General features: G+C 47.3%; 5 non-coding genes and 1 pseudogene across 5 annotated transcripts; all 6 read right to left on the minus strand.

Annotated features, from left to right (window-relative positions):
- Positions 1–192: 192 nt before the first annotated feature.
- Positions 193–383, minus strand: LOC140397387 (U2 spliceosomal RNA). The gene has a single exon (XR_011936846.1). It is a non-coding gene; the product is annotated as a U2 spliceosomal RNA (small nuclear RNA).
- Positions 384–1,170: 787 nt separating this feature from the next.
- On the minus strand, positions 1,171–1,361 carry LOC140397534 (U2 spliceosomal RNA). The gene has a single exon (XR_011936969.1). It is a non-coding gene; the product is annotated as a U2 spliceosomal RNA (small nuclear RNA).
- A 785-nt stretch (positions 1,362–2,146) lies between these two features.
- LOC140397576 (U2 spliceosomal RNA) lies at positions 2,147–2,337 on the minus strand. Its single transcript, XR_011937010.1, has one exon. It is a non-coding gene; the product is annotated as a U2 spliceosomal RNA (small nuclear RNA).
- Positions 2,338–3,122: 785 nt separating this feature from the next.
- On the minus strand, positions 3,123–3,301 carry LOC140397284 (U2 spliceosomal RNA; annotated as a pseudogene).
- Positions 3,302–9,444: 6,143 nt separating this feature from the next.
- On the minus strand, positions 9,445–9,635 carry LOC140397233 (U2 spliceosomal RNA). Its single transcript, XR_011936776.1, has one exon. It is a non-coding gene; the product is annotated as a U2 spliceosomal RNA (small nuclear RNA).
- A 6,142-nt stretch (positions 9,636–15,777) lies between these two features.
- Positions 15,778–15,967, minus strand: LOC140397876 (U2 spliceosomal RNA). Its single transcript, XR_011937298.1, has one exon. It is a non-coding gene; the product is annotated as a U2 spliceosomal RNA (small nuclear RNA).
- Positions 15,968–26,372: the final 10,405 nt, after the last annotated feature.

Here is a 26,372-nt window from a genome sequence, read left to right on the forward strand (position 1 = left end):
GCTGCCGCAAGTCCGCGAGTCCATCGGCTCACAACATTCGTGCACGGAGCTCCCGACAGCAGAAAAGCTAGCAATGCTTTGGAGCCTGAAAGGCCTTAAATTGGTCAGGATGAGACAACTGGACAAGAGAGAAATGGGTAAGCCAGGTTTTGCGGCATTTTCTGCTTTTATACATTTGGCGCCCCTAAGCGGGGAGAGGGCACCATTCCTGGAAGCACTGCAAGACCAGGTTGATGCGTGGAGCGGAAGGAGCAAGCCCCTGAACCATCTCCGAGTCCTAAAAATCAATTTAATATTCGGTCCTCAGATTGAGGACATATCAGATATTAAACTGATAAGAACAGATACTACACTTGATCTGAGCCAAAAGGCCGAGAAGCGATAGCCCATATTTTCCGGCAATGGCTCTTGTCCTCCTCTTCCACCGACATTCAGGTGCACCTTGCTGCGCTCGACTGTGCTTTGGAACTTTTAGTCTACGCTCACTGTTGGTCAAGAAACCTCCAGCTTGGCCGAGCACGGTGGAGTCTGTGCATGCAGAACCAGTAAAACACAACACGAAGACTTCCTCTGGCAAGCCGTCCCCTGTCGTCACCAGATGAAATGGAGACGCTGTGAAGGCCCAGTGACACCCAACGGAGGGAGTCGAAGTCATCTCCACCTTTGCCGAACAAAGGGCAATCCGTGCAAACAGCAACTACTGGCGGAATCCAACAGAGGGCAATGTCTAGTCTCCCTGAGCTCCACCCTGGCGTGTTGGTCGTGGAGTCAGGAGAACTAAAAGAGACGCCGTGAAGGTATACCTACATCCAAACAGGATGCCGTTCAGTCTGTCGCCACACTTCCCCGTTGTGCAGGATGAAGGGATGTGGTAACTGAAGTGAGGAGTAGGCAAGTCGGTTTCCGAGTGTGAAGGTGAGTGGCCTGTAAAAAGCAGCCGGAAATCTGTGTGGCATATCAGCTGAAAACGGAGCCTGGCTGCCGCAAGTCCACGAGTCCATCGGCTCGCAACATTCGTGCACGAAGCTCCCGCCAGCAGAAAAGCTAGCAATGCTTTGGAGCCTGAAAGGCCTTAAATTGGTCAGGATGAGACAACTGGACAAGAGAGAAAAGAGGAAGCCAGGTTTTTGCGGCATTTTCTGCTTTTATACATTTTGCGCCCGAAAGCTGGGAGAGGGCACCATTCCTGGAAGCACTGCAAGACCAGGTTGATGCGTGGAGCGGAAGGAGCAAGCCCCTGAACCATCTCCGAGTCCTAAAAATCAATTTAATATTTGGTCCCCAGATTGAGGACATATCAGATATTAAACTGATAAGAACAGATACTACACTTGATCTGAGCCAAAAGGCCGAGAAGCGATAGCCCATATTTTCCGGCAATGGCTCTTGTCCTCCTCGTCCACCAACATTCAGGTGCACCTTGCTGCGCTCGACTGTGCTTTGGAACTTTTAGTCTACGCTCACTGTTGGTCAAGATACATCCAGCTTCGCCGAGCACGGTGGAGTCTGTGCATGCAGAACCAGTAAACACAACACGAAGACATCGTCTGGCAAGCCGTCCCCTGTCGTCACCAGATGAAATGGAGACGCTGTGAAGGCCCAGTGACACCCAACGGAGGGAGTCGAAGTAATCTCCACCTTTGCCGAACAAAGGGCAATCCGTGCAAGCAGCAAGTACTGGCGGAATCCAACAGAGGGCAATGTCTAGTCTCCCTGAGCTCCACCCTGGCGTGTTGGTCGTGGAGTCAGGAGAACGAAAAGAGACGCCGTGAAGGTGTACCTACATCCAAACAGGATGTCGTTCAGTCTGTCGCCACACTTCCCCGTTGTGCAGGATGAAGGGATGTGGTAACTGAAGTGAGGAGAAGGAAAGTCGGCATCCGAGTGTGAAGGTGAGTGGCCTGTAAAAAGCAGCAGGAAATCTGTGTGGCATATCAGCTGAAAACGGAGCCTGGCTGCCGCAAGTCCGCGAGTCCATCGGCTCGCAACATTCGTGCACGAAGCTCCCGCCAGCAGAAAAGCTAGCAATGCTTTGGAGCCTGAAAGGCCTTAAATTGGTCAGGATGAGACAACTGGACAAGAGAGAAAAGGGGAAGCCAGGTTTTGCGGCATTTTCTGCTTTTATACATTTTGCGCCCCAAAGCGGGGAGAGGGCACCATTCCTGGAAGCACTGCAAGACCAGGTTGATGCGTGGAGCGAAAGGAGCAAGCCCCTGAACCATCTCCGAGTCCTAAAAATCAATTTAATATTCGGTCCCCAGATGGAGGACATATCAGATATTAAACTGATAAGAACAGATATTACACTTGATCTGAGCCAAAAGGCCGAGAAGCGATGGCCCATATTTTCCGGCAATGGCTCTTGTCCTCCTCGTCCACCGACATTCAGGTGCACCTTGCTGCGCTCGACTGTGCTTTGGAACTTTTAGTCTACGCTCACTCTTGGACAAGAGACATCCAGCTTGGCCGAGCACGGTGGAGTCTGAGCATGCAGAACCAGTAAAACACAACAGGAAGACATCGTCTGGCAAGCCGTCCCCTGTCGTCACCAGATGAAATGGAGACGCTGTGAAGGCCCAGTGACACCCAACAGAGGGAGTCGAAGTCATCTCCACCTTTGCCGAACAAAGGGCAATCCGTGCAAACAGCAAGTACTGGCGGAATCCAACAGAGGGCAATGTCTAGTCTCCCTGAGCTCCACCCTGGCGTGTTGGTCGTGGAGTCAGGAGAACGAAAAGAGACGCCGTGAAGGTATACCTACATCCAAACAGGATACCGTTCAGTCTGTCGCAACAGTATCCCGTTGTGCAGGATGAAGGGATGTGGTAACTGAAGTGAGGAGAAGGCAAGTCGGCATCCGAGGGTGAGGGTGAGTGGCCTGTAAAAAGCAGCAGGAAATCTGTGCGGCATATCAGCTGAAAACGGAGCCTGGCTGCCGAAAGTCCTCGAGTCCATCGACTCGCAACATTAGTGCACGAAGCTCCCGCCAGCAGAAAAGCTAGCAATGCTTTGGAGCTTGAAATGCCTTAAATTGGTCAAGATGAAGCAACTGGACAACAGAGAAAAGGGGTAGGCAGGTTTTGCGGCATTTTCTGCTTTTATACATTTCCGCCCCAAAGCGGGGTGAAGGCACCATTCCTGGAAGCACTGCAAGCCCAGGTTGATGCGTGGAGCGGAAGGAGCAAGCCCCTGAACCATCTCCGAGTCCTAAAAATCAATTTAATATTCGGTCTCCATATTGAGGACATATCAGATATTAAACTGATAAGAACAGATTTTTTTTTTTTTTTTCAAAAAATATACTTTATTCATAAAAATTTATCATGAGCATTACAGAAACATTTCAAATTGTCTTGACTGTACATTTCCGGCAGGGTTACATGCTGCCTTGACTTTCTTTCATTCACTTTTGATATTGTCGTACACATATCACTCTTTACATTACAATTCCTTCTGAAATATTTACAGTGGCATGTTGATTTTATACATTGGAGTGTTGGTTGCCCAGACCGAGGGGGCTTTACACTGTTACCCGCCCCTCGGTATACATTTGCTGGAAAGACTTTACACAGTGGTGTTTCCCCATTGCGCCTTGGCGGCAGCTGCCCCAAGCTTGAGTGCGTCCCTCAGCACGTAGTCCTGGACCTTGGAATGTGCCAGTCTGCAACACTCGGTCGAGGACAATTCTTTGCACTGGAAGATCAGCAAGTTCGGGCAGACCAAAGAGCGTCTTTTACCGAGTTGATGACCTTCCAGCAGCAGTTGATATTTGTCTCGGTGTGTGTCCCTGGAAACAGTCCGTAGAGCACAGAGTCCTGTGTCACAGATCTGTTAGGGATAAACCTTGACAAATACCACTGCATCTCTCTCCAGACCTTCTTTGCAAAGGCACATTCCACAAGGAGGTGTGTGACCGTCTCATTTCCCCCACAGCCACTCCGAGAGCAGCGTGCATTGGCACAGAGCCTTCGGGTGTGCATGAAGAATCTGACAGGGAGGGCCCTTCTCACCACCAGCCAAGCTAGGTCTTGGTGCTTGTTTGAAAGTTCTGGTGATGAGGCGTTCTGCCAGATGACTCTGGCAGTCTGCTCAGGGAACCATCCAACGTCCTCCACGGTCTCTTTTTCCCTGAGGGCCTCGAGGACATTACGTGCTGACCACTGCTTCATTGCCTTGTGGTCAAAGGTGTTTTCCTTCAAAAACTTTTCCACAAAGGACAGGTGGTACGGTACGGTCCAACTACTTGGAGCGTTCCGCGGCAATGAGGCCAGGCCCATCCTTCGCAACACCGGGGACAGGTAGAACCTCAGTATGTAGTGACACTTGGTGTTTGCGTACTGGGGGTCCACGCTCAGCTTGATGCAGCTGGACACAAAGGTGGCCAACAGGATGAGGGAGGCGTTGGGTACGTTCCGCCCTCCCTTCTCCAGAGGTTTGTACATGGTGTCCCTTCGGACACGGTCCATCTTGGATCGCCAGATAAATTTGAAGATGGCCTGGGTGACTGCTGTGGCGTAGGGTCGGGTTATGGGCCAGACCTGCGCCACGTACAGTAGCACCGAGAGTACCTCACACCTGATGACCAGGGTTTTGCCCGCAATGGAGAGGGAGCGTTGCTCCCACCAGCCCAGTTTCTGTCTTACCTTTCCTATGCGCTCCTCCCAGTTTTTGGTGCACGCCCCAGCAGCTCCGAACCATAACCCCAGCACCTTCAGGTAATCTGACCTGACAGTGAAGGGGACAAAGGACCGGTCGGCCCAGTTCCCAAAGAACATGGCCTCGCTCTTGCCCCGGTTTACCTTGGCTCCAGAGGCCAGTTCAAACTGGTCGCAGGTGGTCAAGAGCCTGCGTACAGACGCAGGATCCGAGCAGAAGACGGCAACGTCGTCCATGTACAGGGAGGCCTTGACTTGCATGCCTCCACTGCCTGGGATCGTCACTCCTCTTATACCCGGATCCCTCCTGATGGACTCGGCAAAAGGTTCTATGCAGCACACAAAAAGGGCAGAGGAGAGAGGGCAGCCCTGCCTGACTCCAGATCTGATCTGGAACTTTTCTGATTCCCACCCATTGATTGAGACTGCGCTATAGATGTTTGTGTAGAGCAGTTTGATTCAATTGCGAATTCCCTCCCCAAACCCCATTTTGGAGAGCACATCCATCATGTAGGTGTGCGATATTCTGTCAAAAGCCTTCTCCTGGTCAAGGCTGATGAGGCAAATGTCCACCCCCCTGTCCTGCACGTAGGCGATCGTATCCCTGAGTAGCGCGAGGCTATCAGAGATCTTCCTGCCGGGTACAGCACAGGTCTGGTCAGGGTAGATCACCGACTCCAGAGCAGACCTGACCCGATTGGCGATGACCTTGGCTAGAATTTTGTAGTCCACATTCAACAGTGAAATGGGTCGCCAATTTCGAATTTCTTCCCTTTCCCCCTTCTGCTTGTAGATGAGGGTGATGATGCCTTTCCTCATGGACTCTGACATGCTGCCTTCCAGAAGCATACTCTCGTACACTTCCAGCAGGTCTGGGCCCATCCAGTCCCACAGAGCCGAATACAACTCAACCGGTAAGCCGTCGCTTCCGGGAGTTTTACTCGTCTCGAAGGACTTGGCGGCCTTTGTCAGCTCGTCCAGAGTTAGTGGTTTGTCCAGGTTTTCCAGCTCGCTGTCGCCTCTGACCTCCGTGATAGTCGACAGGAAGGTCTGGGAAACAGTGCTATCTGTTGGCTTCAGGTCATACAGTCCGGCATAAAAGGATTGGCTGATCCTCAGGATGTCAGATTGCGATGACTTTTCAGAGCCATCTTCTTCCTTCAGGCTGCTGATCACAGAGGTCTCTCTGTGCACCTTTTGGAAGAAGAAGCGTGAGCACTTTTCGTCCTGCTCCACAGAGCGGACTCTGGAACGGAAGATAACCTTGGAGGCCTCCGAGGTGTAGAGCGAGGCTTGCTGGCTCTTCACCTCTTGGAGATCCTCCTTGACATCCACCCCCATCGACTGCAGCTGGAGCAAATTTTGCATACTTTTCTGGAGCCTGGACATGACCCCTCGTCTCTCTCTCACCTTTTGAACGCCCTTGAGGATGAAAAACTTCTTGATATTCCCCGTGATTGCTTCCCACCAGAGATGTGGGGCCTCAAAGAGGGGTTTCACGGTTCTCCAACCTTTGTAATCCCTCCTGAGTTCCTCGATGTTCTCAGGGGTCAGCAGTTTTACATTTAGCTTCCACGTCCCCCTGCCTACCCCCTGGTCTTCCTGCAGGTGGCAGTCGGCCAATAGGAGGCAGTGGTCAGGGAAGAACACCGGCGTTACGTCGGTGGACCTGACCGTGAAAGCTCGGGACACAAAAAAGACGTTTATCCTGGAGCGGACGGACCCTCTGGCCGTGACCATGTGTATCTACGCTGCGCGCCGTCTGCAGGGTTGCTGCAGACGTCGAGCAGCTTGGCGTCTTTTACCGTTTCCATCAGGAGTCTGGAAGTGGCGTCTAGTTTGCTGTCGGCTTTGCTGGATCGTCCAGCCGCATCGATGATGCAGTTGAAGTCACCACCCAGGATGACCGGCTTGGAGGTGGCCAACAGCATTGGGAGTTGCTGAAGAACTGCCAGCCGCTCACTTTTTACGGCCGGGGCGTACACATTAATAAATCTGAGAGGGGTGTTTTTGTATTTCACGTCTGCTACGAGGAGGCGCCCGCCCACCACCTCCTTAACGTCGGAGATGGTGAATTTGCCTCCCCGCAGCAGAATACCCAGGCTGGAGGAGCGGCAGTCGTTTCCTCCTGACCAGATGGATGGCCCGTGGGACCACCAGCTCGACCAGCGCCTGTAGTTGCTGAGGTGCGGAATTCCGCACTCCTGCAGGAACAGTAGGTCAGCTTTTACATTTGCCAAATAGTTGAGTGTGGCTACACACCGCGAAGTATCTTTGATGCTTCGCACATTTATGGATGCAATTTTTAAACCCATTATAAAAAGATAGATTTACCAGTCTCAAGAGTCCAGAGTCTATACAGTTGGCTGTTCCAGCTGTTGAATGTTCCCCAGCATGCCGGTGGTGCTCGCAAACTTTAGCACAGTTGCAGGGCTGAGAAAACTGTTCTGGTCCGTACTGGCCCAGTGATTTTGATGCAGATGCAATGGGGGGGTGGTGTAGCCCTGGGGTTCGTCGTGGCAGTCAGTAGGTGTTGGGGTTGCAGGCCGGTCTTCACCAGGGTTGTTGCTGCTCGTTGCTATCGGGGGTTGGTCTGTGACCTTGTTTTCTTCCCGGTCGGTGGTCTGGGGGGTCTGTGCCTTCCGTTCCACGTTGGTGCTTTGCCTCTTTATCTGAGGCCGATTCTTGTCCTGTTTTCCCTCATCGGATGAGGTGTCGGCACTAAGTGCGCCGGCTGAGAGGTGTCGCTTTTTGACACTACCCCTCAGGGGGTTCTTCAGTTTGTTTTTTTGTTTTCTCTTTCGTTTGTCCCTGTTCACGATTTCCCAGGGCTCTTTATTCTTTGTCCCATCCTCTTCCTCTTCCATTGAGTGTTCCTCATCAGATGGGGCTGGGGTTGGGTTGTCAGGAGGTGCTGGGGCCTCCTCTTTTTGTTGGGGGCCCTTCTGTTGCTTTTCCTCATTCTGAACCGTGGTGTCTTTTTCGGTGGAGGGTGTATGTTCCTCCTCTCTGGTCGCCTTTTTGACTCCACTGCTGATGATCTGTGCATATGTCGCCCCGCGTTTCGGGCAGGCCCTGTAAAGATGGCCGGCCTCCCCACACAGGTTGCAGCACTTGTCTTCCTTGCAGTCCTTAGTCATGTGTCCCTCCTGCCTGCAGTTCTTGCAGAAGGTCACACTGCAGTTTGCGGCAACATGCCCCGTTTTGCCACAGGTGTGGCATGCTCGTGGCTGTCCCACGTAGTAGAGGTAGCCACGATTTACTCCAATAGCGAAATTGGAGGGGGGATGCAGGATGGCTCCGTTGCTGTCCATTCTTAGGGTCACCTTGACCTGGTGCTCACTTGTCCAGATGCCGAAGGTGTCTTTCACTTGCACGCTGTCACTTTTCAGCTCAGCGTACCTGGCGAGGAACGTGAGCACATCAGATACAGGGACGTGGGGGTTGTACGTGTGCAGTGTAACAACCCGATTTCGCTGTGCCGGTAGCGTAAACAGAGGTTCCGCAGTCAGGATCGACAAGGGACTCTGGTTACCTTTTTCCTTGAAGACGTTCAAGAATTTGATGCACGCTGCGACGCTCTTGAAGGTGGCATCAAAGAAACCATTCTTGGGGAAGTTTTGCAAGCAGAAGATCTCTGTTGCTTTAAACCCACAGCACTCGAGCAGCACCTTCTTCACGAAGTGTTTCCGGTTCAAAGGTGACTCTCCATCCGTTTTCTTCACTGTGACTCGGACAGTGTTTCGCACGCCCCAGCCTGGTGGTCGGGATGCAGCTGCATCCATAGCTCGTACGTTGGGTGTGAAACTGTATCGGCGTTAGGCCTAAACCCGAGGTTTAGGCCAGCATGTCGATCCACCAATAGCAGCCAAGCTCCAAACGTTTCTTCTTTGACGACTTCAATCCCTCCGAGTTCTCCAATCCACGATCGTCATCGAAATCCTCAGCTTCCCTCGATCAAATGAGACTACACTTGATCTGAGCCAAAAGACCGAGAAGCGATAGCCCATATTTTCCTGCAATGGCTCTTGTCCTCCTCTTCCACCGACATTCAGGTGCACCTTGCTGCGCTCGACTGTGCTTTGGAACTTTTAGTCTACGCTCACTGTTGGTCAAGAAACCTCCAGCTTGGCCGAGCACGGTGGAGTCTGTGCATGCAGAACCAGTAAAACACAACACGAAGACATCATCTGGCAAGCCGTCCCCTGTCGTCACCAGATGAAATGGAGACGCTGTGAAGGCCCAGTGACACCCAACAGAGGGAGTCGAAGTCATCTCCACCTTTGCCGAACAAAGGGCAATCCGTGCAAACAGCAACTACTGGCGGAATCCAACAGAGGGCAATGTCTAGTCTCCCTGAGCTCCACCCTGGCGTGTTGGTCGTGGAGTCAGGAGAACTAAAAGAGACGCCGTGAAGGTATACCTACATCCAAACAGGATGCCGTTCAGTCTGTCGCCACACTTCCCCGTTGTGCAGGATGAAGGGATGTGGTAACTGAAGTGAGGAGTAGGCAAGTCGGCATCCGAGTGTGAAGGTGAGTGGCCTGTAAAAAGCAGCAGGAAATCTGAGTGGCATATCAGCTGAAAACGGAGCCTGGCTGCCGCAAGTCCGCGAGTCCATCGGCTCGCAACATTCGTGCACGAAGCTCCCGCCAGCAGAAAAACTAGCAATGCTTTGGAGCCTGAAAGGCCTTAAATTGGTCAGGATGAGACAACTGGACAAGAGAGAAAAGGGGAAGCCAGGTTTTGCGGCATTTTCTGCTTTTATACATTTTGCGCCCCAAAGCGGGGAGAGGGCACCATTCCTGGAAGCACTGCAAGACCAGGTTGATGCGTGGAGCGGAAGGAGCAAGCCTCTGAACCATCTCCGAGTCCTAAAAATCAATTTAATATTCGGTCCCCAGATTGAGGACATATCAGATATTAAACTGATAAGAACAGATTTTTTTTTTTTTTTTTTTTTTTTATTCAAAAAAATATACTTTATTCATAAAAATTTATCATGAGCATTACAGAAACATTTCAAATTGTCTTGACTGTACATTTCCGGCAGGGTTACATGTTGCCTTGACTTTCTTTCATTCAATTTTGATATTGTCATACACATCACTCTTTACATTACAATTCCTTCTTAAATATTTACATTGTCATGTTTGTTTTTTACATTGGAGTGTTGGTTGCCCAGACCGAGGGGCTTTACACTGTTACGCGCCCCTCGGTGTACATTTGCTGGAAAGACTTTACACAGTGGTCTTTCCCCATTGCGCCTTGGCGGCAGCTGCCCCAAGCTTGAGTGCGTCCCTCAGCACGTAGTCCTGGACCCTGGAATGTGCCAGTCTGCAACACTCGGTCGAGGACAATTCTTTGCACTGGAAGATCAGCAAGTTTCGGGCAGACCAAAGAGCGTCTTTTACCGAGTTGATGACCTTCCAGCAGCAGTTGATATTTGTCTCGGTGTGTGTCCCTGGAAACAGTCCGTAGAGCACAGAGTCCTGTGTCACAGATCTGTTTGGGATAAACCTTGACAAATACCACTGCATCTCTCTCCAGACCTTCTTTGCAAAGGCACATTCCACAAGGAGGTGTGTGACCGTCTCATTTCCCCCACAGCCACTCCGAGGGCAGCGTGCATTGGTGCAGAGCCTTCGGGTGTGCATGAAGAATCTGACAGGGAGGGCCCTTCTCACCACCAGCCAAGCTAGGTCTTGGTGCTTGTTTGAAAGTTCTGGTGATGAGGCGTTCTGCCAGATGACTCTGGCAGTCTGCTCAGGGAACCATCCAACGTCCTCCACGGTCTCCTTTTCCCTGAGGGCCTCGAGGACATTACGTGCTGACCACTGCTTCATTGCCTTGTGGTCAAAGGTGTTTTCCTTCAAAAACTTTTCCACAAAGGACAGGTGGTACGGTACGGTCCAACTACTTGGAGCGTTCCGCGGCAATGAGGCCAGGCCCATCCTTCGCAACACCGGGGACAGGTAGAACCTCAGTATGTAGTGACACTTGGTGTTTGCATACTGGGGGTCCACGCACAGCTTGATGCAGCTGGACACAAAGGTGGCCAACAGGATGAGGGAGGCGTTGGGTACGTTCCGCCCTCCCTTCTCCACAGGTTTGTACATGGTGTCCCTTCGGACACGGTCCATCTTGGATCGCCAGATAAATTTGAAGATGGCCCGGGTGACTGCTGTGGCGTAGGGTCGGGTTATGGGCCAGACCTGCGCCACGTACAGTAGCACCGAGAGTACCTCACACCTGATGACCAGGGTTTTGCCCGCAATGGAGAGGGAGCGTTGCTCCCACCAGCCCAGTTTCTGTCTTACCTTTCCTATGCGCTCCTCCCAGTTTTTGGTGCACGCCCCAGCAGCTCCGAACCATATCCCCAGCACCTTCAGATAATCTGACCTGACAGTGAAGGGGACAAAGGACCGGTCGGCCCAGTTCCCAAAGAACATGGCCTCGCTCTTGCCCCGGTTTACCTTGGCTCCAGAGGCCAGTTCAAACTGGTCGCAGGTGGTTAAGAGCCTGCGTACAGACGCAGGATCCGAGCAGAAGACGGCAACGTCGTCCATGTACAGGGAGGCCTTGACTTGCATGCCTCCACTGCCTGGGATCGTCACTCCTCTTATACCCGGATCCCTCCTGATGGACTCGGCAAAAGGTTCTATGCAGCACACAAAAAGGGCAGAGGAGAGAGGGCAGCCCTGCCTGACTCCAGATCTGATCTGGAACTTTTCTGATTCCCACCCATTGATTGAGACTGCGCTATAGATGTTTGTGTAGAGCAGTTTGATCCAATTGCGAATTCCCTCCCCAAACCCCATTTTGGAGAGCACATCCATCATGTAGGTGTGCGATATTCTGTCAAAAGCCTTCTCCTGGTCAAGGCTGATGAGGCAAGTGTCCACCCCCCTGTCCTGCACGTAGGCGATCGTATCCCTGAGTAGCGCGAGGCTATCAGAGATCTTCCTGCCGGGTACAGCACAGGTCTGGTCAGGGTGGATCACCGACTCCAGAGCAGACCTGACCCGATTGGCGATGACCTTTGCTAGAATTTTGTCGTCCACATTCAACAGTGAAATGGGTCGCCAATTTCGAATTTCTTCCCTTTCCCCCTTCTGTTTGTAGATGAGGGTGATGATGCCTTTCCTCATGGACTCTGACATGCTGCCTTCCAGAAGCATACTCTCGTACACTTCCAGCAGGTCTGGGCCCATCCAGTCCCACAGAGCCGAATACAACTCAACCGGTAAGCCGTCGCTTCCGGGAGTTTTACTCGTCTCGAAGGACTTGGCGGCCTTTGTCAGCTCGTCCAGAGTTAGTGGTTTGTCCAGGTTTTCCAGCTCGCTGTCGCCTATGACCTCCGTGATAGTCGACAGGAAGGTCTGGGAAACAGTGCTATCTGTTGGCTTCAGGTCATACAGTCCGGCATAAAAGGATTGGCTGATCCTCAGGATGTCAGACTGCGATGACTTTTCAGAGCCATCTTCTTCCTTCAGGCTGCTGATCACAGAGGTGTCTCTGTGCACCTTTTGGAAGAAGAAGCGTGAGCACTTTTCGTCCTGCTCCACGGAGCGGACTCTGGAACGGAAGATAACCTTGGAGGCCTCCGAGGTGTAGAGCGAGGCTTGCTGGCTCTTCACCTCTTGGAGATCCTCCTTGACATCCACCCCCATCGACTGCAGCTGGAGCAAATTTTGCATACTTTTCTGGAGCCTGGACATGACCCCTCGTCTCTCTCTCACCTTTTGAACGCCCTTGAGGATGAAAAACCTCTTGATATTCCCCTTGATTGCTTCCCACCAGAGATGTGGGGCCTCAAAGAGGGGTTTCACGGTTCTCCATCCTTTGTAATCCCTCCTGAGTTCCTCGATGTTCTCAGGGGTCAGCAGTTTTACATTTAGCTTCCACGTCCCCCTGCCTACCCCCTGGTCTTCCTGCAGGTGGCAGTCGGCCAGTAGGAGGCAGTGGTCAGAGAAGAACACCGGCGTTACGTCGGTGGACCTGACCGTGAAAGCTCGGGACACAAAGAAGAAGTCTATCCTGGAGCGGACGGACCCGTCTGGCCGTGACCATGTGTATCTACGCTGCGCGCCGTCTGCAGGGTTGCTGCAGACGTCGAGCAGCTTGGCGTCTTTTACCGTTTCCATCAGGAGTCTGGACGTAGCGTCTAGTTTGCTGTCGGCTTTGCTGGATCGTCCAGCCGCATCGATGATGCAGTTGAAGTCACCACCCAGGATAACCGGCTTGGAGGTGGCCAACAGCAGTGGGAGTTGCTGAAGAACTGCCAGCCGCTCACTTTTTACGGCCGGGGCGTACACATTAATAAGTCTGAGAGGGGTGTTTTTGTATTTCACGTCTGCTACGAGGAGGCGCCCGCCCACCACCTCCTTAACGTCGGAGATGGTGAAGTTGCCTCCCCGCAGCAGAATACCCAGGCCGGAGGAGCGGCAGTCGTTTCCTCCTGACCCGATGGATGGCCCGTGGGACCACCAGCTCGACCAGCGCCTGTAGTTGCTGAGGTGCGGAATTCCGCACTCCTGCAGGAACAGTAGGTCAGCTTTTACATTTGCCAAATAGTTGAGTGTGGCTACACACCGCGAAGTATCTTTGATGCTTCGCACATTTATGGATGCAATTTTTAAACCCATTATAAAAAGGATAGATTTACCAGTCTCAAGAGTCCAGAGTCTATACAGTTGGCTGTTCCAGCTGTTGAATGTTCCCCAGCATGCCGGTGGTGCTCGCAAACTTTAGCACAGTTGCAGGGCTGAGAAAACTGTTCTGGTCCGTACTGGCCCAGTGATTTTGATGCAGATGCAATGGGGGGGGTGGTGTAGCCCTGGGGTTCGTCGTGGCAGTCAGTAGGTGTTGGGGTTGCAGGCCGGTCTTCACCTGGGTTGTTGCTGCTCGTTGCTATCGGGGGTTGGTCTGTGACCTTGTTTTCTTCCCGGTCGGTGGTCTGGGGGGTCTGTGCCTTCCGTTCCACGTTGGTGCTTTGCCTCTTTATCTGAGGCCGATTCTTGTCCTGTTTTCCCTCATCGGATGAGGTGTCGGCACTAAGTGCGCCGGCTGAGAGGTGTCGCTTTTTGCCACTACCCCTCAGGGGGTTCTTCAGTTTGTTTTTTTGTTTTCTCTTTCGTTTGTCCCTGTTCACGGTTTCCCAGGGCTCTTTATTCTTTGTCCCATCCTCTTCCTCTTCCATTGAGTGTTCCTCATCAGATGGGGCTGGGGTTGGGTTGTCAGGAGGTGCTGGGGCCTCCTCTTTTTGTTGGGGGCCCTTCTGTTGCTTTTCCTCATTCTGAACCGTGGTGTCTTTTTCGGTGGAGGGTGTATGCTCCTCCTCTCTGGTCGCCTTTTTGACTCCGCTGCTGATGATCTGTGCATATGTCGCCCCGCGTTTCGGGCAGGCCCTGTAAAGATGGCCGGCCTCCCCACACAGGTTGCAGCACTTGTCTTCCTTGCAGTCCTTAGTCATGTGTCCCTCCTGCCTGCAGTTCTTGCAGAAGGTCACACTGCAGTTTGCGGCAACATGCCCCATTTTGCCACAGGTGTGGCATACTCGTGGCTGTCCCACGTAGTAGAGGTAGCCACGATTTACTCCAATAGCGAAATTGGAGGGGGGATGCAGGATGGCTCCGTTGCTGTCCGTTCTTAGGGTCACCTTGACCCGGTGCTCACTTGTCCAGATGCCGAAGGTGTCTTTCACTTGCACGCTGTCACTTTCAGCTCAGCGTACCTGGCGAGGAACGTGAGCACATCAGACACAGGGACGTGGGGGTTGTAGGTGTGCAGTGTAACAACCCGATTTCGCTGTGCCGGTAGTGTAAACAGAGGCTCCGCAGTCAGGATCGACAGGGGACTCTGGTTACCTTTTTCCTTGAAGACGTTCAAGAATTTGATGCACGCTGCGCCGCTCTTGAAGGTGACATCAAAGAAGCCATTCTTGGGGAAGTTTTGCAAGCAGAAGATTTCTGTTGCTTTAAACCCACAACACTCGAGCAGCACCCGCTTCACGAAGAGAATCCGATCCAAAGGTGACTCTCCTTCCGTTTTCTTCACTGTGACTCGGACAGTGTTTCGCACTCCCCAGCCTGGTGGTCGGGATGCAGCTGCATCCATAGCTCGTACGTTGGGTCTGAACTGTTTCGGCGTTAGGCCTAAACCAGAGGTTTAGGCCAGTATGTCGATCCACCAATAGCAGCCAAGCTCCAAACGTTTCCTCTTTGACGACTTCAATTCCTCCGAGTTCTCCAATCCACGATCGTAATCGAGATCCTCAGCTTCCCACGATCAAATGAGACTACACTTGATCTCAGGCAAAAGGCCGAGAAGCGATAGCCAATATTTTCCGGCTATGGCTCTTGTCCTCCTCGTCCACCGACTTTCAGGAGCACCTTGCTGCGTTCGACTGTGCTTTGGAACTTTTAGTCTACGGTCACTGTTGGTCAAGAGACCCCCAGCTTGGCCGAGCACGGTGGAGTCTGTGCATGCAGAACCAGTAAAACACAACAGGAAGACATCGTCTGGCAAGCCGCCCCCTGTCATCACCAGATTAAATGGAGACGCTGTGAAGGCCCAGTGACACCCAACGGAGGGAGTCGAAGAAATCTCCACCTTTGCCGAACAAAGGGCAATCCGTGCAAGCAGCGAGTACTGGCGGAATCCAACAGGGGGCAATGTCTAGTCTCCCTGAGCTCCACCCTGGCGTGTTGGTCGTGGAGTCACGAGAACGAAAAGAGACGCCGTGAAGGTATACCTACATCCAAATCAGGATGCCGTTCAGTCTGTCGCCACACTTCCCCGTTGTGCAGGATGAAGGGATGTGGTAACTGAAGTGAGGAGAAGGCAAGTCGGCATCCGAGGGTGAGGGTGAGTGGCCTGTAAAAAGCAGCAGGATATCTGTTTGGCATATCAGCTGAAAACGGAGCCTGGCTGCCGCAAGTCCGCGAGCCCATAGGCTCACGACATTAGTGCGCGAAGCGCCCGCCAGCAGAAAAGCTAGCAATGCTCTGGAGCCTGAAAATTTTTTAATTGGTCAGGATGAGACAACTGGACAAGACAGAAGAGGGGAAGCCAGGTTTTGCGCCATTTTCTGCTTTTGCACTATTTGTGCCCAAAGCGGGGTGAAGGCACCATTCCTGGAAACATTGCAAGACCGGGTTGATGCCTGGAGCGGAGCAAGAAAGCCCCTGAACCATCTCCGTGTCCCAAAAATCAATTTAATATTCGGTCCCCCGAAGGGGACATACCAGATATTAAACTGATAAGAACAGATACTACACTTGATCTGAACCAAAAGGCCGAGAAGCGATAGCCCATGTTTTCCGGCTATATCCCGAGTTATCCTTTTACCCTTAATGAGCTGGTAAAATTACTTAGGACGTTCGTTCATTTTACCTGCCTGTATCCTTTCTTGTACCGTTTTTGCTCTCCTAATTACCTGAAGTTCCCAGTCCACATTGCGACCCCGGCCCCGGGTCACTGGCCGCGTGGAGTTTGCACATTCTCCCCGGTTCTGCGTGAGTCTCACCCCACAACTCAAAGATGTGAGAGGTAGGTGGATTAGCCACCATAAATTGGAAAAATAATTGACTACTCTAAATTTTAAGAACTGTGTATTTCATTGTAAAACAAAAAAGAGGCTGTCAGAGACCCCAGAGATTGTCCTACACGGTGAATCTGTGCAGTGCAGAGTCCAGGAGGCTGCAATCCGGTGTCACAGTAGTTTGCAAGCTTGCCTCAGCGCGCCAGCAACCCAGGTTCAATTCCAGCCTCGGATGTCTGTCCATGTGGAGTTTGCACTTTCTCTGACACGGTTTCCTCTGGGTTCTCTGTTTTCCTCCCACAGTCCAAATATGTGCAAGTCAGGTGGATTCGCCGTGCTAAATTGCCCTTTAGGTTAGTTTGGGTTGCGGGAATGTGGATAGGGTGGCGGTGTGGGCTTAAATAGGTTGCTCTTTCTAAGGGCTGGTGCAGACTCGTTGGGCCGAATGACCCGCCTTCCGCTCTGTAGGGATTCTATGATTCTATAAAGAATCGTAACCTGCATTCGAGCCTGACGTGGGATTTCGAAACAATCCAAGGCGAATGGCACAGGCAGATTGGCTTCTGAAGTACAGCTTGGGTCAGTGGGTGTGGACAGTGGTTGGGAAATGAAACACATACATGTTCGGCTGCAGGGCAGGTGCATGTGTCCGTTGGAGCACCAGGTTAGAACGGAAGAGCGAAATATTACTCCAGACTATATCTGGATGTGTTCAGCAGAGTGCACTGGCGACACGCAGATCTCGTACAGCTCAGCTTGATCTGTTTTTATGAACAATAGAGCCAAAAATGACACAGAAAAGTCAGTCCAAAGTATATCTCGACGTAGTGCACTGATGTGTGAACAGCAGTGTGGATAGGAAGGCAGAATTGTCCTTCTAAAGTTCACCAGCTTCTTCAATATAGAACAGTCGGCTGGACAGGAAAACAATTATTCTTCCTGAGCATTGCTGGATATGGTATTGTGGAAAGTCCGGTGTATTGGGACACTAACTAAGGTGGGATTTATGCAGTCGAGCAATTGGGGGCAGAGGATCTATCCATTTCTATCATTAAAAAAAAATCTTTATGACGTTGAAGACTTGTTTAAATTCCCCCTAACCTCCTGCGCTCCAGAAAGACGAATCCCAGCTTCTACACAAAACTGGGTTGCAGGACAGCCACATCCATCGTCACAGGGATGTGTGGGGCGGGCGGGACCATGAGGAACGAGGGCTCACCACTGCGCTATCCTTCTCCCAGTTTTACAGGTGCTTCCAGTCCCATTTTCAGCCTGTCTCACAACTGGCGTGTCCCATACATCGATGAACTGTTTCATCCCTAAGCTGAGGGCTTGTAGGTGAATAGCCCCCGGTAGAAGGTCTCAAATGCCTCGTAGACATTTTTTGGCTCTGCCACTGGATTCGGTCTGCTGCTTCTAATCTGAGCTATTACCCCCGTGGCTGCCTGCTTTCTCAGCTGGCGAACCAGCAGTGGCTGGCTTTATCTCCGTGTTCGTAAAGGGTCTCCCGTACCTGGCGGAGTTGCTGCTATGCTTCCCTCGTGGAGAGCAGATCAAAGTCCATTTGTAGCTTTTTCCTCTCCGCCAGGAGTTCTTTGTTCGGGCCCTCAGAGTATCGCCTGTCTACCTCCAGTATGGAGTCCACAACTGTCGCCTAGCCGCCCTCTCTACCTTGTCTCTACGTGCGTTCTTGGCCATGATATCACCCCTGATCTCAGCCTTCGTGGCCTCCCAGAGCGTGAAGGGCGGGACTTCCCCATTCTAGTTATTAATAATATAGTCATCTGTGGCCTGTGATATTTTCTTGCACAAAGCATTCTGGGCAAGTCGGGCCATGTCCAACCTCCATGTGGGGGGCGGGGTAGCAGGCATTGAGCAAAAACGTATTAATCTGGCTGCATATTAATATGGAACCATATTGGTATGGAACAGCATTAATGTGGCTGGATATTAATATGGAACATTATTCATATGGAGCAGTATTAATATGGCTGCATATTAACTTGGAACCGTATTAATATGGAATAGTATTGATATGGCTGAATATTAATATGGAACAGTACTAATATGGAACAGTATTAATATGGAACCATATCTTCACAGCTCCAGGGTCCCAGATTTGATTCCTAGATTGGGTCACTCTCTTTGCGGAGCCTGCATGTTCTCCCAGTGTCTGCGTGCATTTCCTGCGGGTGCTCCGGTTTCCTCCCACAAGGCCCGAAAGACGTGCTTGTTAGGTGAATTGGACATTCTGAATTCTCCCTCTGTGTCCCCGAACAGGCGCCAGAATGTGGCGACGAAGGGCTTTTCACAGTAACTTCGTTGTTGTGTTAATGTAAGACTACTTGTGACAAAGATAATTATTATTAATATGGAATGTGGCTGGATGTTAATATGGAACTGTATTAGTATGGAACAGTGTTAATATAGCCGGATATTAAAATGGCCAGATATTAATATGGAACAGTACTAATATGGAACAGCGTTAACATGGCTGGATATTAATATGTAACAGTAATCATATAGAACAGTATTAATATGGAACACTACTAATATGGAAAAGTTATAATATGAGCGAATATTAATATGGAACAATGTTTATATGCTGGACATTAATAGGGAACAGTACTCATTTGTAACGGTCTTAAAATGAAGCAGCACGAATATGGAACAGTATTAATATGGAACAGTATTAATGTGGAAGAGTATTAATATGGAACAGTATTAATATGGAGCCGTTTTAATATGGCTGCATATTAAAATGGAGCAGAATTAATATGCTGGATAGAAATATGGAACAGTATTATTTTGGCTGGATCCCGTTCAGTTTTTGGAAGGGCATATACTGGCCTCGGGAAAGTTGTTTTTTAGGTCTCCAAAGCAATTCGCTTTACATAAACATGTTTAATGTTTAAAAACATGATTTATTATCGGGCACATTTTAAGTCCGATTACAGTAGGGCACTTTTAATTGGTGTGTTACTGTAAGGCTCTGTTTAAATAAGGTCCGTTTGACTGTAGGGCACTGTTTAAATACATTTGATTGACTTTAGGGCACTGTTTAAATGCATTTGGTTTACTGTAGGGCACTGTATAAATGCATTTGATTTCCTGTAGGGCACTGTTTAAATGCATTGATTTACTATGGGCACTGTTAAAATGCATTTGATTTATTGTAGGGCACAGTTTAAATGCATTTCATTTACTTCACCGCACTATTTAAACGCATTTGGTTTACAACAGGGCACTGTTTAAATTCATTTAATTTACTGTAGGGCACTACTTATATGCATTTGAGTGTTGGGCACTCTTTAAATGCATTTATTTAACTGTCAGAAACTGTTTAAAAGCATTTCATATACTGGAGGGCACTGTTTGAATGCATTTGATTCACTGCAGGGCATTTTTAAAATGCATTTAGTTCATTGTGGGATACTGTTTAAATGCATTTGATTTATTGTAGTGCCTGTTTAAAAACATTTGATTTACTATGTTACTGTTTAAATGCATTTGATTTACTGTAGGGCACTGTTTAAATGCATTTGATTTAACGTAGAACACTGTTTAAATGCTTTTGATTTACAGGAGGGCAATGTTAAAATGCATTTGAGTATCGGGCACTGTATAAATGCAATTAGTTTACTGTAGGGAACAAAATGCATTTGATTTACTGTTGGGCACTGTTTAAATGCATTTGATTTACTGTAGGGCACTGTTTAAATGCATTTGATTTACTGTAGGGCACTGTTTAAATGCATTTAATTTACTGTGGTGCACTGTTTAAAAGTATTTGTTTTACTCTTGCGCAGTGTTTAAACACATTTGATTGACTTTCGTGGCACTGTTTAAATACATTTGATTTCCTGTAGGGCACTGTTTAAATGCATTGATTTACTATGGGCACTGTTAAAATGCGTTTGATTTATTGTAGGGCACAGTTTAAATGCATTTCATTTACTTCACCGCACTATTTAAACGCATTTGGTTTACAACAGGGCACTGTTTACATTCATTTAATTTACTGTAGGGCACTACTTATATGCATTTGAGTGTTGGGCACTCTTTAAATGCATTCAGATAACTGTCAGAAACTGTTTAAAAGCATTTCGTATACTGTAGGGCACTGTTTGAATGCATTTGATTTAACGTACAACACTGTTTAAATGCTTTTGATTTACAGGAGGGCAATGTTTAAATGCATTTGAGTATCAGGCGCTGTTTAAATGCAATTAGTTTACTGTAGGGAACAAAATGCATTTGATTTACTGCTGGGCACTGTTTAAATGCATTTGATTTACTGTAGGGCACTGTTTAAATGCATTTGATTTACTGTAGGATACTGTTTAAATGCATTTGATTTATTGTAGCGCCTGTTTAAAAACATTTGATTTATTATGTCACTGTTTAAATGCATTTGGTTTACTGTAGGGCACTGTTTAAATGCATTTGATTTAACGTAGAACACTGTTTAAATGCTTTTGATTTACAGGAGGGCAATGTTTAAATGCATTTGAATATCGGGCACTGTTTAAATTCAATTAGTTTACAGTAGGGAACAAAATGCATTTGATTTACTGTTGGGCACTGTTTAAATGCATTTGATTTACTGGAGGGCACTGTTTAAATGCATTTGATTTACTGTAGGGCACTGTTTAAATGCATTTGATTTACTGTGGTGCACTGTTTAAAAGTATTTGTTTTACTCTTGCACAGTGTTTAAACGCATTTGATTGACTGTCGGGGCACTGTTTAAATACATTTGATTTATTGTCGGCACTGTTTAAATGCATTTAATTTACTATAAAGAACTGTTTAAATACATTTGGCACCGTTTAGATATAATTGATTTATTTTAGGCCACTGTTCAAATGTATTTGATTTACTGTAGGGCACTGTTTAAATGCATTTAATTGACTCGAGGGCACTGTTTAAATGCATTTGATGGACTGTTGTGCGTTATTTAATTATATTTGATTTACTGCAGTACACTGTTTAAATACTTTGGATTTATTCTGGGGCACTGTTTAAATACATTTGATTTACTGTCGGGCAGTTTAAATGCATTTGATTTACTGCAGGGCACTGTTTAAATGCCTTTAGTTTGCTGTCGGGCACTGTTTAAATGCACTTGACTTACTGTAGGGCATTGTTTCAATGCGTTTGATTTCGTGTCGGACACTGTGTAAACGCATTTAATTTATTCTAGGGCGCAAATTTAACTACTTTTGATTTACTGTCAGGCACTGTTTAAATGCAATTAATTTACTATAAATCACGATTTAAATATATTTGGCTCACTGTGGGGCACTGTTTGAATGCATTTGATTTACTTCATGGCCCTTTTTAAATGCATTTAGTTTCCGGTAGGGCACTGTTTAAACGCATTTGATTTATTGCAGCGCCTGTTTAAATACATTTGATTTACTGTGTCACTGTTTAAATGCATTTCATTTACTGCAGGGCACTATTTAAATGCATTTGATTGACTATAAAGCACTGTTCAAAAACGTTTGGTTTACTGTAGGGCATTGTTTAAATGCATTTGATTTAACTTAGGGCACTGTTTAAATGTATTTGATTTACAGTCGGGCACTGTTGAAATGCATTTAGTTGACTCGAGGGCACTGTTTAAATACAATTGATGGACTGTTGTGCGCTATTTAATAATATTTGATTTACTGCAGTGCACTGTTTAAATACTTTGGATTTATTCTGGGGCACTGTTTCTGTACATTTGATTTACTGTAGGGCACTGATTAAATGCCTTTAGTTTGCTGTAGGAAAAAGAAAGGGAGAAAGAAAGAGATAGAGAGGAATAAGAAAGGGAGAGAGACGGAAATAAATGAGAGAGAGAGAAGAAATAGAAAAGGTGAGAGAAGAAAGTAGAAAAGGAAGAATAGCCCCAGCAGAACAAAGAGAAAGAGAAAGGGAGATACAGATCAGGGGAAAAAATAAAGAGAGAGAGTTTGAACTTCAGAAAATAGCCATGAAACATGACAGTCAGTTAAAATTGGTAGACGCAAAGGGAAACGTACAGTTGGATGATAGTGATGAGGATAGTGAGAAAGAGCGTCAAAGTTGAAGGCTTGGTGGAATTTTTATTTAATATGTCCAAGCAGTGCCAAGGTTTGACGAGAAGGAGGTAGAAGCCTTTTTCATTTAATTTGATAAGGTGGCTAAACAAATAAAATGGCCCCAGGACATGTGGGTATTACTGATTCAAACAAAGCTGGAAGGTAGAGCCAGTGAAGTGTTTGCATCACTACCGCAGGAGGTATCTGGGACGTATGAGGATGTGACAAAATCCATCTTAGGTGCATATGAACTCGGGCACGAAGCTCACTGACAAAGGTTTAGAAAATTAAAGAAACAATTTGGTCATACATACATGGAGTTTGAAAGGTTCAAACAAATTAATTTTGATAGGTGGATAAGGGATTTGAAAATAGACCAAACGTACAAAGCTCTCAGAGAAATTATACTTTTGGAGGAGTTTAACATTGAATTCCTGATGCAGTATGCACTCATGTGCATGAACAGAGCGTTAAAATTGCGAGATTAGCAGCAAAATGGCAGATGATTATGAATTAGTTCATAAATCAAAGCTTGGTTTCCGACATCAGTTTCAGCCTGTGAGGGATAGAAACTGGGGACATGAGAAATACTCAAGTGGTAAAAGTAAAGGTGATGTGATGGGATATAATAAGGAGAGTGTACCTCAGAGTAAAAATCCAGGAGGGTGGAAGAGACATGAAAAGGTTCAAATGTTTTCACTGCAATGAATTGGCCATGTAAAGTCACAGTGTTGGTGCTTGAAGAAAAGCGCTGGGAAGGCTGATGTGGTAAAACAGGATAAGACAGTGGGGGTAGTTAAAGTGGTAAAGGAAAGCCCAAATGAAGCGAAGGAGTTGCAAAAGATTGTACACCTGATCAAGAGGTGATTTATCAAATGGTGCCAGATCTCTTTAAAGAATTTACTTGTGTTGGTAAAGGTTACTCATGTGTATCATGAGGAGTAGGTAAAGAAGTCACAATTTTAAGAGATACGGGAGCTAATCAATCTTTAATGGTAGGAGATGAGGAGTTATGTAGTTTGGGAAGAATGCTGCCAGAAAAGGTGGTAATATGTGGAATTCAGGGTGAGAGGAGTAGTGTTCAATTATATAAGGTAAGGTTGGAAAGTCCAGTGAAGAGGCGTGAGGTGTTAGTGGGAGTAATAGAGAAACTATCTTGTCCAGGATTACAGTTTATCTTGGGTAATGATATAGCTGAATCGCAGGTGGGAGTGATGCCCACGGTGGTTGATAATCCAGAGGAAAATCAGACAACTGAAGTGTTGAAGTATTTTTCCCGATTCTGTAGTTACAAGGTCGCAAAGTCACAGGTTAAGACAGGAGGGGAATTCAGAGAGTGAAGATGAAGTTGAAGTGCAATTATCAGAAAGGATTTTTGATCAGATGGTTGACAAAGGTGGAGGATGAGGCGGATATTTTTAGTTCAGGAAAATTGGCAGAGTTACAACAGAAAGGTGTAGAAATAAAACGGATGTATCAGAAACATACACGGAAGAGTGTATAACAGAGTTTTATTACCGTAAAAGTAATGGCTTGATGAGAAAATGGAGACCTTTACATATGCAGGCTGATGAAAAGTGGGCAGAAGTTCATCAAGTAGTATTGCCGTTGGATATGGAAAGGAGGTGTTGCGAGTTTCACATGAGGTTCCAGTGGGAGGTCATTTGGGAATAAGGAAAACTTAAGCTAAAATACAAAAACAATTTTATTGGCCTGTACGCCAGAAAGATGTAATTAAATGTTGTCAGTCATGTCACACATGTCAAATGATAGGGAAACCTCAAGCAGTGATAAAAGCAGCGCCCTTAATACCCGTTGCAGCATTTGAGGAACCTTTTCCAAGGGTCCTAATTGATTGCGTAGGACAACTTCCTAAAACAAAATGTTGGAATCAATATCTTTTGGCGATAATGGAGGTGTCTACTAGGTTTCCGGAGGCCATCCAGTAATATTACAGCTGAAAAGATTCTGGAGGAATTACTTGAATTATTTACTAGCAATAGACGACCCACAGAAATACAGCCGGATCAAGGGTCAAATTTTACCTCCTGATTATTCAAAGAAGTTATGGATAGTTTAGGAATAAAACAATTTAAATCAACTGCGTACCACCCAGAATCGCAGGGAGTATTAGAAAGGTAAATGTCAGAAATTAAAGACAGTGTTGAGGGCTTAGTGTCACGATAATTGAGAGGATTGTGATAAAGAAATTCCATTCGTACTGTTTGCAATTATGGATGCACCTACTGAGTCAACCAAACTTGGTCTTTTGAACTAACCTTTCGTCATGAGGTACGAGGGTCACTTAAATTGAGTAAGGAAAAATTGGTGAGTGAGTAATCAGAAATTACATTATTGGATTACGTGTCAAATTTTAGGGAACTATTAAATAGAGCAGGTCAATTGGCTGGACAACATTTAAAAGTTGCACAAAATGCGATGAAACGGGTAGCGGACAAGAAATCCAAAGTTTGTTGTTTCGCCTGTGGAGATCAAGCTTTAGTATTGTTCCAAGTGGGAGGTGAACTTTTAAAAGCTAGGCTTTGTGGACCATATCAAATTGAAAGGAAATTAAGTGAAATGAATTACGTGTAACAACACCAGATAAAAGGAAGACTCACCGAGTGTGTCATGTGAATATGCTTAAAAGGTGCTTGGAAAGGGAAGGAGAGAAAAAGGTTTTAATGATTCTAACTCAAAATGACCAACCAAATCCAGATGACTGTGAATTTGACACACCTCAAATTAAATTGGAAAACGGGGATGTTCTTAAAAATTGGGATAAATTGTAGAGTTACCTTCCAGAGGAAAAACGGACTGACCTGAAAGTTATCACATGGGCAAGTTTGTGGACATAAATTGGGAAGCACTAAAATGGCTATACATGATGTAGATGTGGGAAATGCTGTTCCAATCAAACGACATCCATGTAGACTTAATCCTTTAAAATTGGCACAGGTTAACAAAGAGATGGTGATTATGCTTTAAAATGGCATAATTGAAGTGGGTTGCAGCCAATGGAGCTCGCCCATAGTGATGATACCAATACCAGACGGTACCCAACAGTTGTGTGTAGACAATAGAAAGGTTAATGCAGTTACAAGAACGGGCTCTTACCCTATCCCACGTTTGGAGAATTGCATTGAGAAAGTGGGACAATCAGCTTTTATTTCCAAACTGGATTTACTTAAGGGTTACTGGCAGGTACCTTTATCCGAAAGGGCGAAGGAGATTTCAGCTTTTGTGACTCCAGATGGTATATAACAATTCAAAGTTATGCCATTTGGCATGAAAAACGCCGAACCACGTTTAAATGGTTAACTAACAAAGTTGTTTCAGGATTACCCAATCGTGTGGTATACATCGACGATCTGATAGTTTTCAGCCAGACATGGAAAGAACAGTTGAAACGTCTGATGGAATTATTCGATCGACTTCAGGAGGCGGGTTTGGTGATAAATCTAGCCAAAAGTGAATTTGGAAAAACCCAAGTCACTTTCATTGCGAAGTTTCCGATACCCTCAAACGTAGGGAAATAATGCGATTTCTTGGCATGAGTGAATTTCATTAAACATTTAAGTAAAATTTCATGTTGAAAGTGACTGTCAATCGAGAAGGGCTTCAGTTGAAGAAGAAGAACACAAATGGACTATATTATTATCCCTGTGTGCGTGTGTTGTTTTTAGAAACGCAAAAGTGTGTTTACTTCGTGCATTTCTTAAAGGATAGTGACAAGGTGAAAAATGAAACCATCTTGAAGTTGATGGTTTATATTTTTTCTTGGGCGGAGATGTCATGTGAGAGTACCTTTAAGAAATGGGTGTTTAAGAAATGTACCTTTAAGAAACGGGTGTTTATCAGTGATGTCAGAGTATGGGTGGAGCTGGGCTGTCTGGCAGCTTTTTACTTTCGTTTTAGGCTGTTTGCTGCAGGGTGTGTTTTAGTCTCAGTGTTGGAGCAGAAGCCAGACAGAGCGGGTGTACTCTTGATCTCTCTGCCATGAAGCGTCTATCTCTTGATCATTTGGTGAAGTCAGAATTATGAACGTTTTCAGGAGTGACGTTAACCAGATGTGCTTCTGTTAAAGGTTCTGTTTTT

The sequence above is a fragment of the Scyliorhinus torazame genome, chromosome 20 (assembly GCF_047496885.1).
Source record: "Scyliorhinus torazame isolate Kashiwa2021f chromosome 20, sScyTor2.1, whole genome shotgun sequence".
In the NCBI taxonomy this organism is placed as follows: domain Eukaryota; kingdom Metazoa; phylum Chordata; class Chondrichthyes; order Carcharhiniformes; family Scyliorhinidae; genus Scyliorhinus; species Scyliorhinus torazame.